General features: G+C 34.9%; 1 protein-coding gene and 1 non-coding gene across 2 annotated transcripts in view; both read left to right on the forward strand.

Moving 5' to 3' along the window:
• RSRC1 (arginine and serine rich coiled-coil 1) overlaps positions 1–16249 on the forward strand; it is a 409375-nt gene that overhangs the window by 136857 nt on the left and 256269 nt on the right. The window lies entirely within an intron of this gene.
• On the forward strand, positions 6649–6755 carry LOC123802838 (U6 spliceosomal RNA). Its single transcript, XR_006782676.1, has one exon. It is a non-coding gene; the product is annotated as a U6 spliceosomal RNA (small nuclear RNA).

The following is a 16249-nucleotide window of genomic DNA, read 5'->3' on the forward strand; positions in this document are numbered from 1 at the left end:
CTAGCATGGAGAAGAGGGGGGAACACAGTATGAGTTGGGGCCGGAGAAGCAGATAGGGGCTAGACTCTGTAGGGCCTTGTAAACCTGGTTAAGGATTTTGGTCTCTATCTTAAGAATAACAGGATGCCTTTGAAGTGTTTTAATCTGATTGGTGACATGATTAGATTAGTGTTTTGAAAAGATCACTCCAGCTGCACTGTGGAAAACAGATTGCAGAGGATAAGAGTGGATGCAGAGAAACCAGATTAGTAGCACAGTGGTCTAGGAGAGATGTAATAGTAGCTCGAACCAGGGGTTTGGTATTGGAGATAGAGAAGTTGATGGATTTGAGACATATTTATGTATTTAATGATGGATTCAATTTGGTAAAAGAGATGAAGATACTAAGGATAACCAGTGGTTTTCTGGTTTGTATCATTGGAGTGATTATATATATATATATATATATATATTTTATTGACCAGTGGTTATTTTATATATATATATATATATTTTTATTGACCAGTGGTTATTATATATATATATATATATTATTGACCAGTGGTTATCCTGAAAGAGACCATGGTATGACAGAAGATTATAAGTTTGCTTTGGACATTCAAGAAGTGAAATAAAGTAGACAAGAGAATATGTAGGTACTGAGCTGAGGAGTGTTCTGGCCTGGAGTGTTGGGTTTATTATTCCTGTTTGTCTTTAACTCTCTAGGTATTTTACTTGGAATTTGATAACTGTAGAGATCTATAAAGGGGAGGCTGTAGTGACCAAAGCAATATTTCCCATATGGAAAGATTAAATGACAATGACTGCTCTGAATCTGACCCATGGGTCATAGCAAAGATAAGTGCCATGTGCCATGGATTGCTTTGGGAGCTGTTAAAATGTGTCCGGCACTGTTTGGTTATTGGAGATTGTGAAGATGAATAAGACATGGTCTTTGATTTCAGGAAACTTTTATCTAGTTTGACAGTTGGACATGTAAATAGATGATAACAATGTAGTGTGAGTGCTGTGACAGAGAGATGCCCACTATACTAGGGGAGCATATCAGAGGGCTACTTAACCCAAAATGAGTTAGTCAAGGAAGATTTTCTAAAGGTGTTGATACCTAAGCCATCTGGAAGATGGAACATGGAAGAGGAAGTAAGAACGAGAGGGAAAAAGGAAAGGACTGAAGCAAGAGGGATCATAGAGTGTTTGAGAGTGTTTATTGTCAGAGAAAATGCAGAAGGTGCTTTCTGGAAACAAGAGGGTGACATTTAGCTTTGTTCTTCCTTTTTTCTTTTGTTTCTTTCTCTCCCCCCTTCCTTCTCCTTTCCTCTTTTTTCTTTAATAGATAGTATATAGTTCAAAACTGAACATTATATAATGATATACACATACAGTAAAGAATCTCTCTTCCACCTTATCTCCTATCCACCCAATTCCTATCCTCACACCAACCCGCAGAAATCCAGGTCACCACATTTGTTTCCCATACATCCTTCTAGAATTTCTTTAAGAAAGATAGAACTACCATTAAAAAAAAAAAAAAAAAGAAAGCTATAAGCAAATATAAATATATGCATGTAAACTTATTTTTCCTTTTGGGATTATTAAATAAATAAATTTAAACAGAGGTTATAAAAGGAGGTGCCAAAGGAGTTTGACTTGAAGTTCATTTTAAATCTGGGAAGCAGCACTAAGAAGAAAGGATTGAAGGCTGAGAGACCATTTTGAAGTTTATAGTAAGTACTGTTGAGAGAGCAGTGATGAAGCTTTACTTAGGGTAGTGGTCATAGAGAATAAGATAAGTAGAAAATAAAGAATGTTATCCAACTGGATCTTGATCTGACTTGGGTTCAGAAACCAACTGGTTATTTAATACTAAACAGTAGTGTGGAGACATAAGGGTAGTGTTTGGATAAGTTGTGTGAATGAACGGTGCATGGAAGGAAAAGTGTAAACCATTGGGGCTTATCCATGAAATGAGGAAAAGAAGCTAATAAAGAAGCTAGGCATAGCACAGGGGTTAATAGCTCATACACTAGAGTTCTGTAGACCTGATTAAATCCAACTCTTCCATTTACTAGCTGTGTGATCCTGGGCAAGTCACTTAATCTCTCTAAGTCTTAGGTTTTTTATCTGTAAAATGGCTATGATGAAAATAACTACCTCCTGGGATTGCATGAGGATTAGAGGAGATAATGTACAAGGAAAGCCTTGTATCTGGGACTCACGGGAAAGGCTAATCATAGATTGGGAAGTCATTTGGTCATTTGAAATGAGTGAAGCTAGAGAGTGAGAGGGTGGTTGAATCAAAGTTGAAAAGAACATGAAATACTTATATGGTTATTTTGGTAATCTGCCAGTTGACTTGAAAATGCTATGCTGAGTTCTATCTATTCTATAATAGTTAAGTTAGACCAAGTGATCATTGAGGTACTTTTAACTCTGTTCTTTGAGGCCATAACTAACCATCTTTGAACTCTAAAACCGTATCATCTGTGTTACAGATTTCAGAATAAAAACTGTTCTTTCAGATGCTACTAATTTCTTGATTTGGATTCATTATATGGCAACACCTAGAGTTTTACCTCTTTAGATATTTAAGTTTGTTTTGATGTGGCTGCTTCCTTAAATAATTTTGTTGTTTTGACCATAAAATATAGTTTTTTCTTCTCTTTTCTTCTTCTTCCTCTTCTTCTATTTTTTTTTTCAATAACCACCTTGTAAAAAGACTATTGTTTGCCTTGGCCCTTTTAATCTGCCCATGAGGAATTCAAGCCGAATGATAGGGAGCTGTGAAAATCCAGTTAGTGTGAGCTGTAATCTTTTTTGCTAGCTTTAAATAGTTAGAGTACCATGCAGACACCCTGCAGATAACTGAATCAAAACATAAAGTAATCACCTAAACATGGATTCTGCCTTTGCTGTTATGGAACTATAGTAGAAATTGCTAATAACCATTTACTTTTCAGAAAAATACTTGGTCATGATATCAAATAAAATCAGGGTTAAATACTGAAAGCTCTATTTCACAGGTAGGCAACCCGGGTGTTTGTGAAAAGCATTGATTTCTGAAAGTTTGATATTATCCAGTATTTATAATATCCTCTATTATAGAATTAGGAAAACATCTTTATAGAAAGAGAATATTTATAATCCTCCAGTCTTTCAGTTGTCTTCTACTTCAGATATTGCTCAAGGAAAACAAGAAACTGTTAATATAATCAGGCTTTTGGAGCTATAATAAAACACAAGAAGAAAGTATTCTGCCTCTCTTTTTTCCTTATGAAAGAAACTGGTTTCACTAATGCAATTTATTGAATTGAGGTAGCAAAATATTCTCTAATAACTTTGTCAAATGGAGGTCTATTTTTCTAGGTTTACTGGCTCCTTTTTTTTTTTTTTCAAGTTAAAAGATGGATCTCTCATCCATTAGATTCTGCATTAGAGCGATGAGAAACACTGTGTGCAGTATGCCGATGCCGCCTCCTAATTTTATTAGCTTTCCATTTTCTAATACTGCTGTTGATAATATTCTGGTGAAGTTTATAAAATAAAATAGGCTATTTGTTGAAACCAATATCCTAGTGTTGCTGGCATGATTCATGCTACATTAGGAGTTCATAAGTCATTAGTAATCTTTTATGTTCAGTGTATTATCCTGAGCAGCAAACTTGCACTCCTTTGTTTTGAAAGATTCATAGTGTCTATTCCAGGACAAAGGTTTCATAAAGTGGATGTCTTTCCTATGCTTAGCACTTCGCCTTAGGCAATTTATAGAGCTCAACATGCCAGTTTTTCAAAATAGAGGAGCCCACTTTTCATCAAAAATGTAGATTCTGAAACTGTGGTTGCCAGTCCACATTCTCAGCACTTAGTTTTTCTGTAAACTTTTTATTATAGAAATATTAAGATTAATGAAAAAGTGAGAGATTGGTGTAACGAGCCCAATTTATCCATCTTTTACTTCCAACAGTTTGCAGTATATGGTCTGTTTTAGGCATGCTGTGTACAAATAGTTTTGGAAAACTATTATTACTATTATTGTTTAAATTGAGGTATAATAAATGTATAACATTATATTAGTTTTAGGTGTGCAACATAATGACTCAATATTTGTCTATACTGCAAAATGATCACCACAGTAAGTCTAGTTACCTTCCATAGTAAAATAAACTATTATATTGCCTAAGATATCATTATTATTATGTTGCTAATTGTCTCCATGAAAGTTCTAAAAGCCATTGCTATTTTAGTGGACTGATAAGTTTGGGTATGTGGTTAGATTAATATTGTTATTAAGAGGGACATCGTGAGGTAGATATTTTATGAGCAGTTACAATGCTCTCATTTGCATGCAGTGTACTGTGTATGTTGTCTAAAACATTCTGACCAACAGATGTCAGTAGGGGAATATCCAGGTATTTGCTAATAACCATAGCATTACTTCTCTTTTAGCTTCCATTTCCTCACTTGTAACTATCTTTGTCTCTATCCTTTCTAAGCTGCCTACTCCTACAGTCACGCGGAATGTGAGGCTCGAACTCTTGGCCCTGAGATCGATAGTTACACGCTCTGCTCTCTGCTGTCCTATAGTCACATCTTTTTTTTTTTTTTTAAAGACTTTATTTATTCATTAGGAAGAGAGAGACAGAGAGAGCACAAACAGGGGAAGAGGCAGGGAGAGAGGGAGAAGCAGACTCCCCACCGAGTGGGCAGTCCGATAGATATGGGACTCAATCCCAGAACCCTGGGATCAGGACCCGAGCTGAAGGCAGATGCTTAACGATCTGAGCCACCCAGGTGCCCTTGTAGTCACATCTTAAAAATTTAACAAGCTCGTCATTATCACCAGCTGTACCCTCCAATCATATCTTATTAACATATATTTCTTTCTTCCACCATCTACGTTTCCAACTCAGTTCTTTAGTATGCTCTATAAAAATGTTTGCCTTTATTGAGGCCATCAAAAGAAAAGCCTTTTCTTTTTTCTTTTATTTGTCTCCACTGATACCTGAATGGAGTGACATTTCTACTGATATGGACCAAGCCAGTATCATTTTCTACCTGAGGTACAGCTTAGTGTCTTAGTTGGACTTCTTACTTTCAAGACTCTTACCCTCCCTACAAACCATTATCCACACAGCAACCAGAGAGATCTCTTAAAAATATTAGTCATCCTCTTTCAGTTTTTCTCCCTCAGTTTACATTGGAGTAATTCTAATTGATTTTAAAATTTATAATTTGTTTCACCAAATTTCCCTTGCATCAAAACCTACCAGTTGCTCCAAGTTAAGTGGTAACTACTAGATGATAAATGATCTGGCCTATCCCATGAACCTTTAACTGGTACTTTAAATATAATTATTTCTGTAAATAAGCCGTGAAAGCATGTGGTCTATTCTATGGCAGGTGGTCGGACAGATTGAGAGAAGAATATAAAAACTAACTTAGTTTTTAAAACTGAAAAACAAAAAAAGACATGTTTTTCTATCTTGAAGAGAATTTAAGAAGTATCCTTTCTGACTTAGTAAATGTTTTCAAAGATTGTGATAATAGAAATAAAGAAACTTTTTATCTTTTTAACCAGATGATTTGCCTGTGATATATTTTCTTCTTTTTCCTTGACTTAGAGGAAAAAGATAAAGAATTCTCTAACATTATATATTTGAATCTCTTTCAAATTATGTTTTTAAGCTATCAATCTTGATACTCATTTTTCTACCTCTTTAGTTTTTCCCTTTACAAAACCAGTCTTTTGTTTCTTTCGATAATGATGCTGAGCTCCCAAAGCCTCAGCACTAAAAGAAATTTTATAGACTGTCATGTTAGATATATGGCAACAGAGACCTAGTCCAGCCTATTTTCTTTACAGATGAGAAAACTGAGGCTACCGGAGGTTAAATGATGTATTTTCCCAAGGTAGCTATCAAGGTGAGATTTTGATAAATTAATAGTTATATAGTTGTACAAATAACTCTTATCTTATTGAAGTACATGTTTTACACTTAAGACATTTTGTATCTCCCCACTGTGACTAACTCCAGTATGTATTTTAAAAATATGTATTAATAAATATGGGCGTTTTCTGGGATTTTAAGATTCAGTTAACCTGCTGCTTCTTGATAACTCATTAAAATCCATTGCTCTATCTGTCACTAGCTATCCAGTTACTGCTGCCCAGAATTAAAGGGTTTGCTGTTCTTGTTAAAAAGGAAGATTTATATCCCTTTGGGCTTAGACACAATTAGAGGTATAGGACAGATTAAGGATAAGTATCATAGACACATTAGTGGCTTGTTGGGACTTTCTCACAGATTTAACCAAAAGAATTGTGGGGGGAGGAATAAAAAACATTTAGGAAGACTGCAGTATGAATAAAACTCTAATAGTCCTTAAAAATATTTTTTACATAAACTAAAACACTAAAAATAAGACCTAAAGAGAATATTAATTACATCTAAAATAAGGACTACTTGATACCATTGTATCAGTCAGGGACCAGTCAGGAAGGTGAAACCACACTAGTTATCTTAATAGAATTTTTTATAGTGAGTTGGTTAAATAGGTATGGGAGGGTGATGCAGAAGGGGGAACACTGAGATAACTCTGTAATAGCAAGAATCAGGCACTGTTCTTACGGGCACAAAGAGAAGAGGTTGGGTGCTCTCTTTGGCAGCACATATACTATAATTGAAACAATACAGAGAAGATTAGCATGGCCCCTGCGCAAGGATGACATACAAATTTATGAAGCATTCCATGTATTTTCCAGAATCTTTGGGGAAAAAAAAAAAAGAGAGAGAAGAGGTTGGGATAATCAGGATTTAGGATCTCAGAGAAGGGCAGAGCTGGGACCCAGATCTGGGAAGAGTAGGTGTTGCTTGACTAGTGTTGGTACCTCAGGGGCTTGTGGGAGGGGCTCCACAGAGCTAAGAGCTGGACCTTTGAGAAGGGGATGCTTTGAGAAGGGAATATGATGGGTCTGGTTCTGGGAAAATGGAAAACAACGACAACCTAGAAATTGGAACCAACTCTACTAAGCAGTTACTTCCTCTAGAGTAAAGAGTTTTTGCCAGGGCAGCCCTAACAGGAGCAACAAGTAAAACAAGGAAGTCCTTCTCACTTTCTGGAACTATTCAACTTCCTTCTGACACCTCTTCCTAGCAGAATTTAACAGGGAGCTAGCTGGCAAAGGAAAAATGTCATTTGCAGAGTTCTATAATAGATTTATGGTAGAGGCAACAGCTTAGTAGCTAGCACAACCATGCCATTTTCGTCCTTTTGTACTAAAAAATTCCATTTCTCTTCCTTGAAGTGCTAATAGTTGTTTATATCCATTGGTTCCTACTGTTGTTCAAGAGATAACAAATAGCTTGAATGTTTGTGATTACTGATTAGGTCTTTCTCAATCTATGTGCCCCATGCCTAGTGTTATGTAAGGTTATGTAGGCTTTTGCCCATGGTGGTAACTTCATGGTATAGCATGTGGCTCAGCATCCTCTTTCTTACAAATGCTAGGGGTGTACAGTTCTGAGTCTTGAGTTTACTTTCCTCTACATATTTTCACTGTAATAAACTTCTTTTTGCTCTTTTACTTTCCTTCCCTTTTCTGTACCCACCTGGAGTTTCCTATTTTTGGACTGGCCTATAACAGGATTGATTTGTAGTTTGTGTATACTCAACCAAAAATGACTGGTTAAAATGTGTATATTAGTAATTAAGAGCCTTTTAACATTTTGTGTAAGAGAACTTAAAGTTAAGGAATATTTTCTATATACCATTGTTCTCAAGGTTTTTTTTTTCTCATTATTTGCCCCCCCTAAGAGAAAAATTAAATTTAAATCAATTTGATCGATTTTCATTTAACTTAAATAAGAGAGAAATTAACAAAATTAAATACTAAGGAATAAGATTCCTGAGTTGAGTTGAACTCTGAAAGGCCACAAACCATTTTAATACCTAAAAATTTGTCTGTTCTTCCCCCTCCAATTGAGAATTGAGAACACATCTATATAAAATACATGCTATATATTAAGAGACTTGGGTTCCAGTACAAACTCAGTTCCTGAATACAAACTCATTTACCAAATAAGGATCTTCTTATCTTCCCCTCTTCCTCCCACCCCTTAATTAGATCAGTGGCTTTCAAGCTTCTCTTATCCCTTCTTTAATCCTTATCTTCCTCTTTCCTTTCTGTTCTTTCCTCCTTTTTCCTTCCTTGCTCCATTTCCCCCCCCTTGGCTGGGTTGAGTGGATGGACTGAGATCCTTTTACTCTCCTGCCGTACATGCAAAGATAGTTTGGAAACAATTTAGTCTATGATTATATCATATAATTTAAGAAATTGAAAGACTATTTGGAAAGCATTGGAGAGAAATGTGAGCTAGGTTTCTGGACCAGGGTTCAGAAACTTTTTATAAAGATCCAGGTAGTAAATGTTTCGGCTTTGTGGGCTTACAGTGTCTGTCAGAACTACTCAGCTCTGTGGTTGTAATGTGAAAAGCAGCCATGGACAATAAATAAATGAATAGGCATGTCTTTGTTGCAGTAAATTTTCTTACAAAAGCAGGCAGTAGGGCCAAGTTAGCCTAAGGACTATGATTTGTCATCTCCTGGTCTAGCCTGCCACAGCCTCTTATATGGAATAGTGGCCTCCCAAATGAGGTGCAAACACTTCTGATTGCACTCTCCATAATTTATGTACAATTTTTAGTATATGTGTATATATTTCCTAGTTTATTTAGAAATTTGATAGATGTACTACTATTCTAATCTATTATGTCATAATTTTTAAGAGTAACATACTTGGCATTGTATAGATACATACTAACCTATTCAATAATCCTTGTATCTTTGGACATGTAAGCATGTAAGTTGTTTTCATTTATTATTGAAATGATGGATATTTTTATACATAAATATTGTACATATATGCAGAAGTATTTTTGTATATAAATGTCTTTGTGTATATTTCTTGTATTTCTGTAGAAAAAATTCCTTGAAGTGAACTTGCTGGGTCAAAGAGTATTGGGTTTTTTTTTTTTTTTGCTCGTTTGTTTTGTTTTTTAAAGATTTTATTTGTTTATTTATTTGACAGAGAGAGAGACAGCCAGCGAGAGAGGGAACACAGGCAGGGGGAGTGGGAGAGGAAGAAGCAGGCTCCCAGCGGAGGAGTCTGATGTGGGGCTCTATCCTAGGACTCCAGGATCACGCCCTGAGCTGAAGGCAGATGCTCAATGACTGAGCCACCCAGGCGCCCCAAGAGTATTGGTTTTTATGAGGTTAACACACATTGTCATATCGCACCCTGGGAAGCTAGTATGCATTCACCCTTCTTTCATCACTAGCAGTGAGTAAGTGCCCACTTTTAATGTACCAAAATTATTACTCCTCTAGCCAAAAATTTATTGACTGAATCAGTAAAATAATTAGAAATACAGTTAGTATAATATGATACTTCTTATTTCTGTAGATGATGGAAAATTTACTTTGTCATTTCTGATTATAGTACCTTTCTAGAGGGAATTTAATGATACTATTTCTTGACTATTACTAAAAGGGATGGATACTGACAGATCTAATGAAAGGATGGCTGAGCACCCAGGAAGTAAGTCTTCCAGTGCTTCAGTAAACCCATTTCAGACCCACTTATTGTAATGTTATAACAAAGCACAGACAGGTGTTCAGACATCATCAGCTATCCCAAGAGGCTAGTTTTGCTTTCAGAGCTCTATTTATATGAAGTAGTAAACCATTAAGAACTGTATACTTTGTGCCTGAATGGTTTTAGCTACTTATATTCTGAAGTTAATGGGGGGAGGAATCCCATCTTTTTAGATTGTATGCCATGACTTCCTTCATAGTATCTCAATTCAGATATCACTATTGATAAAATTCCTGGAAAAAAATAATATTGAGTTAACATCACCTTAGGAATAGGATGCCTAAAACAGCAGGTGATAGGATTTGTCAAATTATCATCAGATGAAAGCATTTTAAGACTGAAAATAGTAAAATCTGGCATTTTAAAATTATTTTTGTGCTTTCTAAATAGTTTTATAAATTCCAGATTTCTAAATATAGTAAATAATGCTTTAGGACTATGCGATATATGTATACTTTTTTAAAGGGTAGCTTTTCCTTGTCTCCAAATGTGAGGGGTTTTTTCTTGTGCTGTCAAGTTTGAAGGAGGTAAATTCCTGGTTGGAACTGAAAGTACTGTGTAGGAATTAATATACCCAATTAAGGGTTTTTTTGCAGCTCTTTATTTGACATAATTTCAAACTTAACAAATATGTTTCAAGAAGAGTAAAGAACTCTCATGTACACTTTATCCAGATTCACCAGTTAGTTTACATTTTTGCTTCATTTGCTTTATCAAATTCTCTGTCTCTCGGTATGCTTTTTTCTGAATCATTTGATAGTAAGTGGCAGACATCAGTCCTTTTACGCCTAAATATTTTTGTGTATATTCCATAAGAATTTTTTTATGTAGCCACAGTACAGTAATCAAAATCAAGAAATTTAACATTGATACAGTATTATCTAATCAGCAGTTCATAGTCCCAGTTATGTCATATAACTTCCTGTTTGCATGTCAACCACCTTTACCCTCTATCAAAGACCGAGTCCAGTCCAGTGTCATGTATTACGGTTAGTTGTCGTGTCTCTTTAGTTTCCTTTAATGTAGCTAGTGTCTTGGCTTTTCTTTGTCTTTCATGACCTTGACATTTTGAAAGCTATATAGGCTGGTTGTTTGATAGAATGTCCTCAATTCAGGTTTGTCCAGTGTTTCCTAATGATTAGATTCAGATGTGCATTTTTTGTCAGGAATATCGCAGAAGTAATGTTGTGTCATCCTCAGCACATCATATTGGGACTCACAGGATGTTGGTTTGTTCCGTTACTGGTGATGGTAACTTTGATCATTTGGTTAAGGTCCATTCAAAATTTGATCTGGCAACATAAAAAGAACTTTTATAGTGGTTTGATTTCTAAGGCACACATTCTGGTCTGAATAAATCGCTTGATATATTTTCTCTGTATATTACGTGTTCCCCATTTGGGGAACAAAACAAAACAAAATGGGCTTGTTTGTTTAATATTGGTGAAAAATATTAAGTGAATAAATAAAATAATGAATTTCTATCATTCTACTTTATATCAATTTCAGGGGGTTTATTTCTAGTTGATTTGTTTGAAATTCTTTATAGTTTGTTTACAGACTGTATTGGTAGATGATACTACATTTTATAACTTATCTAAAGAATTGTTATGATATAGAGTTTTAATTTTTTTTTAAAGATTTTATTTATTTATTTGACAGAGACAGCCAGCGAGAGAGGGAACACAAGCAGGGGGAGTGGGCGAGGAAGAAGCAGGCTCCCAGCGGAGGAGCCTGATGTGGGGCTCGATCCCATAATGCCGGGATCACGCCCTGAGCCGAAGGCAGACGCTTAACGACTGTGCTACCCAGGCGCCCCAGAGTTTTAATTTTTTTAATATTGTTTCATGTTTTAATACTTTCTTCCTTTTCTCATGTAGTACTGAGCCCTGTTCGTATATTATTCCATTGTTTCTAGCCCTGTACCAAATGAAATCTGGAATATTCCATTATTTATGTACTCCTCTTAGATAAATTTTAAATTAGGAATGAAGCAAATATAAAAGCAGGATATTCCATAAGTACATGGTTTTAAGAATTTTATTTCAAGGTGAGAAGGACTGTCACAAGTCCTTTACTCTGCTTTCAGAGAATCCATTCCTGAAAGATTAAAAAGTATCCTCTTCAAGTCCTTGACATAAGAGAATTCCAACCTATTAGCAATCTATTCAAGTACTTAACACACCCTAGAAACGCTTTTCTGTAGTTGACCTAAGTCTGCTATCCTATTTCTTGTTTATTTGTAGTAAAGATGGAGAATAACTAGTTACTATTCTTATCTAAAAATGGCTTTGAAAATATTAAATCCCACATCCTGAGTAAATTACTTGCTTTCAAAGATACCATTTTCTAATTCTCTAGTCAGATGTGTGACTAACCTGTGGCCATGATGCCACTCTTTAGTTAGAAATCCAGAATTGGATAAGGACCATGGACCTTTTATTTATTGGCCTCAACTTTAATGTTATTAAATTTACAGTATGCTGCATGGTTATAATCCAAGCAAAAAACCAATAATGTATTATTTCTTTTGAGTGGGAATATTATTGAGATATGCTGACAGTATTGGAGTTTTGTATAAAGTTAAGCTGCAGAAGAAAGTTTGAAAAATCAATAGTTTTATATGTTATAATTTAGTTTTTCACTTTGCATTTCTCAAGTTATTCAAGGGTCTAGTTCTTTATTGTACTTTTAATAAAGAGTTGCTAGTAACTTTTTAAGCACTTACAAAGTTCTGAGTAAAAGAACAAACAAAACTGAAAAAATAGTAAAATAACACACAGAAAGATGGATTAAAATAAGACTGTAAGAGTGAAGTTGTTCTTTACCCATTGGCTAAAATGTCGTTTGTTGTTACTTTCCTTTTTAATGTTTTTAAATTTTAGCGCTGATGGTTTAACTCTGTATGAGTAGAAAGGTAATTGAAAACAACTGTCTATATGTTTTTGTTTCCTCTAGTTTGGGTTTATGCAATTTTACCAGCATATGTTTACTAAATTCTTAAAATATTTTAGTCTAAAATCTACAGATGTGTATGATTTAAGTTTACTTTTGGAAGGTGTTATATATTTATATATATTTTAAAGAGCAGAAATGGATTAGAGAAACAACATCATAACAAATTCAAATTTTAACACTCAGTTTAAGTAAACTAAGGTTAATAAATTTAATCATATTTAGTAAAGTATTCCCATATCTTTTGACAATTGATTTCATTTTTTCTTACCAAGTCCATTTTATAAAAATAAATGACTATCTGGGATACTAAGAAAAGCATGTTGCCTTAAAATCAGATGTTTAAAATGAAATTGTTGGGGCGCCTGGGTGGCACAGCGGTTAAGCGTCTGCCTTCGGCTCAGGGCGTGATCCCGGTGTTATGGGATCGAGCCCCACATCAGGCTCCTCCGCTATGAGCCTGCTTCTTCCTCTCCCACTCCCCCTGCTTGTGTTCCCTGTCTCGCTGGCTGTCTCTATCTCTGTCGAATAAATAAATAAAATCTTAAAAAAATAAATAAATAGAATAGAATGAAATTGTTGACTGCAAATATGTAAAAACACAAATATATACACGTGCATGCATACATGTGAATAAATTCATGCATTGGTGTCTGTATCCAGCTGTGGTGCTCTGGAGACACATTTAAAAGTGAATTATGACTCGGATTTCAAGGCCTGCCCAATATTCTGAGTTAGTATTCTATTTTAAGAATGAAGTCATGTTTCAGCCTATGCCAGGGGAACAAAGGCACACGGTTTTAGATAATCTTATACTGCTCAGACAGGTTGGCAATCACTGAATTATACTCATGATGCAGTTTGGTGGCTACTAGTGGATATATTTAAAATGTTTTGGTTGTTCTTGGAGTGGCATTTGATGACGTTTGGGACTAGGACCTCAGTTGTTGGAAAGAGTATACTTCTAGTTGGCTGCTTTAAAGGCAGCAATATTGATTAATTGAATAATATGAAACAGAAACAGAATTCAGTATAAACATGTGGCTTTCCTATTCTTTTTCTTTTAGCAAAGTGATTATGACCTTATAAAAGGCACCTACTGACTCTTGCAAGTGGAAAGAAAAAGATACGAAATCCTTTTCAACATTTCCTTATCTTATTACTTCCACTGTGATTTTATCATCATCAGAGTAGATGCAGATATTCCCCTCAAAGTTTTTTCTTATCAGTGAGCCCAGCTTTCTATATTGTCCTCAAGTTAGCGTAATTAAACTTACTAGGAAACTGTCAGTTTGGTGTCTTTGCAACTACTCTCTTATTTTCTTGTGACCACAGTTCTCTTGTTAATAATTGGTCTGAAGTGATGACCAAGATTTCAGAAATTGATTGTTATGAAAGTTAAGAAAAACATTTGGAATCCACAGAGTTAATGAAATAACTCTTGATCATCTAAATTTAATACAAGAACTCATGTAGTATCATAGTGAAAAGAAGTTTCCTGTTTTATATTTAAGAGTATTGTAATTGAATCTTAATGCATTTAAGTTTCTACAGACCATTAAGTTTGGCATTCTTTTCATGATAAATGCTATGTGTTTAGAAAAATCAACATTAAAATTTAGCTTCAAAGAATTCATGAAGAGAAACATGAATCTTGATATATACAAAAGACAAATCCCTGATCATTTCTTTTTATGCAAATGAATTTGATTTAGACGTAATTCCCCAACATCACCATGAATTTCCATCTGTGTAACCCTGATGTTCTTAAGCAGTCTGCAGTTACCTCATGCTCTGGGCTATATTCACTGTGCATGTATGGAAACTGTGACTATCTTAACACTTTAGATGATGATATGAATAACAATTGTTTGTTGATTTTATTCTCTATCTCCCTGGATAACCTGCTGTCTGCAAAGGCTGAATAAGTGGCAGATAGCTTTTGTCACCCCTTATCCAAGCTGTACACTTGTAAGGAAGAGCAGGGATAATCGCCTCAATCTAATTAGGGGTTAAAAGAGGCCATGACTGTGATGTGGCAGTGAGACACCTTACTGTAGCAATCCTGTTTGCATTAGAAAAATAAGGTTGTCATATTGATTATTCAAATTGGCTTATATTGGCCAAGGCTCAATGGCTTGTATTGCAGCTGAAGCAGTTGAAGATCCAGCTATTCACAGAAGACCTGTGCTATAGCATATATTGTATTGTGGCTTGTTTGCTAATTTGAGGTTTTAAGAATGAAGACAGAGTTTAATCAGGCGATTTAAAGGTTAAACTGATCATCAGAAACTGAAGTTTAGCCTCCACCTTGTGATAGCAATGATTATGTAAATTCTGAGTAAGTGAAGATCTAGTAACATTTTAGGCTCTAACTGAAGATATTATGTATAAATATGAAAGTATTATTTGGAGCTGTTTTAGTCTGTTGATGATGCATGTTTTGATGGTAAAGAAAAAGGGGTAATTGGTATTAGTCAAAAAGATGCAGCGTGTGTTTCTTGTTTCCCTTCTCACTTCTCTTCAACCTGTTTTCCTTTGCTTCACCCAGTTCTGGATTTTGGGTATGTTCTTAGAAATAATGGAAAGTAGAGACAGGTTTGAAAATTTCTTGTACAAATCTTTAATCACTCTTTCTCAGATGTCCTCCTCAAGTCCCGCTAAGTTGCTATGCATGGATGGCCTATATTTTGATATACATATCAAGTGTCTGTAGATATTGGATAGTTTTTATGAAACTTCCAGTATAGAACCAATTTTTAAAATGAAGAGTTAGTATTATAGTCCCCTTAGTAATAGTCAGTTGTTTTGCTTCTTGCTTTCTCCTGCTTGAGTATCACAAGGATTCGTGGGAATTTTATTCAACATATTTCAATCAGAATTGTTATTTTGTTGTTTTTTGATGCTCAAATTGTAGCACATTTGTTCAGTATGAATCTCTTCAAACTGGCTCCTGTGTCCTTTACACATGAACCTGTTAGTTTTTAAATGATTCTTTGCATTTTGTTTTGGTCTCAGACTGAAATTTTTTTGTTCCAGAGCCTAGAATTAACCATTTATTCAAATAACCGTGGCTCCTTTTAGTCAAGAATGGTATTTAGAGATCAAAATATGATGCTACAGAGGTGACATTTCTTTAGTTCAGTGGGCAGAACTTGAGAACACTCTGTGTTTCCTTGGATCTAAGATGTGGTCAATTGTAATTCTGTGTACTACTAAGAAAGAAAAAACATTGCCATTAATTTTAAGACACCATCTAATGCAAATGCATCCTCATGACAGATAATGTTAAAATAATATTCAAAATGTACATCTTAGAATCAATGAAATACGGTATACTAAATCATGAATTCATACTATTATTTTAAATTGTAGTGTGTGGGAACTAACATAACATAATAAAAAAATAAAATAAAATAAATTAAAAAATTGAAATTTATTATCACAGAATTTTGACTTAAGGTTTAGTTTGTACATATATTTTTTTTCTTCTTCAGTGAATGTGTTCCTAATATTAGCATAATTATTTGCTTTATTATATGGTGCACATGAAATGGTTTTTTAAAATAATGTTCTTGGGGCGCCTGGGTGGCACAGCGGTTAAGCGTCTGCCTTCGGCTCAGGGCGTGATCCCAGCGTTAT

This window comes from Ursus americanus, chromosome 20, assembly GCF_024610735.1.
Source record: "Ursus americanus isolate L20-20 chromosome 20, mUrsAme1.1.p, whole genome shotgun sequence".
NCBI lineage: Eukaryota > Metazoa > Chordata > Mammalia > Carnivora > Ursidae > Ursus > Ursus americanus.